Source organism: Symphalangus syndactylus, chromosome 14 (assembly GCF_028878055.3).
Source record: "Symphalangus syndactylus isolate Jambi chromosome 14, NHGRI_mSymSyn1-v2.1_pri, whole genome shotgun sequence".
Classification (NCBI taxonomy): domain Eukaryota; kingdom Metazoa; phylum Chordata; class Mammalia; order Primates; family Hylobatidae; genus Symphalangus; species Symphalangus syndactylus.
In genome coordinates this window covers 55,196,881-55,199,909 of record NC_072436.2, presented here as the reverse complement: position 1 = coordinate 55,199,909, position 3,029 = coordinate 55,196,881, and positions in this window count along the sequence as shown.

Below are 3,029 nucleotides of genomic sequence, written 5' to 3'. Positions count from 1 at the left end.
GGGCAGGACCTCCCAACCAGGGCCTCTAACTGCCCACTCTGGTATTCTTGGGCTGACAAATTTGAATTCTCCCTGAGATGGAATGCCCCGAGGGGGCAGTGGGCCGCCATATTTGATGTTTTGGCAACTTAGCCATTCCAGCCTTTGGGCTTTAAAGAGTCCCAGCTAACTTAGAGCAGATATAGCCCCCCAGCACAGCACAGCTGCCGTACAAAAGCATAGCCAGACTACTACTTTAAGCAGGTCCCTGATTCATTCCTCCTCACTGTTTGGGACTTCCCAACTGGGGCCTCCAACCACCCCTGCTGGTGTTCTCCTGCTGACAGAGATTTCAATTTTTTCTGAGCTGGAGCTCCCTGATGGAGGGGCAGGCCACCATCTTTGCTATTTTTGCAACTTAGCCACTTCAACCTTCAGTCTTTGGAGTGTCCAAGGAGACCAGGGGCTGATGTGGACCCTCAGCATAGCACAGCTGCTCTATAAAAATGTGGCCAGACTGCTTTTTAAGCACTTTCCCAATGTCATTCCTCCTCAGTGGGCAAAACCTCCCAACTGCAGTCTCCAGCCACCTGCTACAGGTGTGTTTGGGCCAGCAACAAGTTCATTCATACCTCCCTAGGGCAAAGCTTCCAAAGGGAGCGGTAGGCTGCCATCTTTGCTGTTTCACAGTCTTCACTGATGATAACTCCAGGTACTGGAAAATCTGAGGCTACTAGAGACTGGAGTGGGCCCTGGGCATACTGCAGCAGCCCTATGGAAAAGTGGCCAGACTGTTACCTGGGTTCCCATTCCTATATCTTCTCACTAGGCAAGTCTTGCAGGCTGGACCTCTACCTAACACCCCTACCAGAGCTGTCGAGCCAGTAGCAACTCAGCCACTCCCTGGACAGAGCCTCCAGGGGCAACTGAAAGCCTCTCTGCCACTGCTTCTGCAGTGGAACTGTCCATGCTACCCTCAGACTGATGAAGGAGCTAACACTCTTATCTACATCTTCAACAAGCTTTAATTGACCCAAGCCCTTCTCCCATGGGTTCTACACACTCCCCACTGCTCATAACAGACAGGGAACCCCTGGATTGGCCCCCACAGCACAAATTCTCCATCCTGGGCTGATTGCAATGAACAGTTGCTGACCTGTATATCTCCAGGGGTGGAACCCTGAGGAGACAAAAGACCCTTGGCTACAACCACTACTAATATCCCTTCCTCTTCTGCCTCAAAGTTAGGGAAGAAATATAGACACTGAGATTGCTCCAGAGCTGCAGTGGGCAGCCTAGGAGTGCCAAGCCATGATCTACAGCCAGCACTCAAGGGGGAGAGAAGCACATTTTCAGATCATTGAGAGGGAACATGGCTGCAACTATGAGGAAATATAGGGGAGCCACATGACCAAGCAAGAGTCTACCAACTGACCAGTAAGCCAAAGTGCCACCTACTGGATCACATCCCAAAGCTTCAGCACCAAAAATGCCTTCCTAATATACTCCCCTCTGAAACCAGAAATGAGAAGTCAGCTTCAAATAAAGACCCTGCATAAAGCCTCCCATTCACAATTGTTACAAAGATAATAAAATACCTAGGAATCCAGCTAATGAGGGGTGTGAAGAACCTCTTCAAGGAGAACTGTAAGTCACTGCTCAAGGAAATAGGACACAAAGGAGAAGGCCAGGGCATTGAGCATGCTCACCACGAAAGGCATGGTGCCTGGTGGCTCTGCTGAGAGCATGCTCTCTGTGTGCCAGTGGCCTCTGTAGGCAGAGGGAGGAGGGCTTGCCCTGGCACCAAGATCATTAAATGCACCATCACAGGCATGACAGGGTGAATTGTGTCATCTCATGGGAAGCATACCTCAGTTCCCCTCACTCTTCTGAGGACAGATACTGGGTCCGTCCCTGGACCTGGGTTGCTCAGGAGTGGGGCTGGGACGGGCTCTGGAACCTAGCCCAGCCCTGCATTCATCCCCCAGACCGCTCGGCCAGCCACTACCCCATGTACCAGAAGCAGCATCTGTTCAACAGCAACCTCCACTGGGACTCCAGGGCCTTCCGCAGACTCAGCCACCTGGTGCGAGAGATGCACCTCAACTTCTCAAGCTAACACAGCTGAGCTCCCTGGAGTTTGGGAGGTGGGAGGGGAAGGGGTGAGGTTCCTCCATGTGACTCACAGCCTCTCCTTCGATGGGCCAATAGGAGAACACAGGAGACTGCAGACCATGCAGGTGGCCAGGCCAGAGCCCAGGGGCAGGAGAGGCCTCCTGTTTATGGGGCAGAGGGGAGCTTGGCAGGCGGGGCCTCCTGGTGCCCAGCAGGGGTCATGGCAGCTTCCCTGGACCACGTTGTTCCATATGCGGGGAGACATTGAGACTTGGCTTGGTATGAGTGGCCCACTGCAGGTGAACCTTCACATTCTGACTCCTGATCTCTGCTCCTCAGGTTTGCCCACCAGTTCCTAGATCCAGGCACATACATGTTTCAAGACAATGGGCAGCCAAAGAGCCTGGCCATGGTGCTGGTGAAGGAGGAGGGGGTGGCCTGTAGTCCTGGCCTGTCCCCTGTGTAGCCCTCATCCCCATATCAGCTGGGCAGGCAAAGCGTCCTCAGGCACAGGCTGCCAAACCTGGGTCCAGACTGGGCAGTGGTCACAGGTACTGATTGACAGGACATAGCAGCCAGGACTGGGGCAGGTAGGGAGGAGTGCCATGCCACAGGGCCCTGAGCGTGTGTCAGTCCTGTCCGAGTTCCTGGGCCCCTAGTGTGTGTCAGCTCTGTCCGAGGATCTGGGCATAGCCACCAAACTCCAGATATGATGACAGCGACAGTGGCATGGTGCAGCTTGTCCTTGACCTGGGACTTCATTTGCAGGCAAAAATTTTCTCCATATGGGGCCTCCTTTCTCACCTCCCCTTCCCCATTTCTCATGCCCCATTGGTCCTGGAAGCTGCCCCAGTGGACAAGGTCCTTGAGTGGAGTCACAGGATCACAGACATCCTAGACTAGCCCCCAGTGTGGGTTTCCCATCTTCTTCTTTT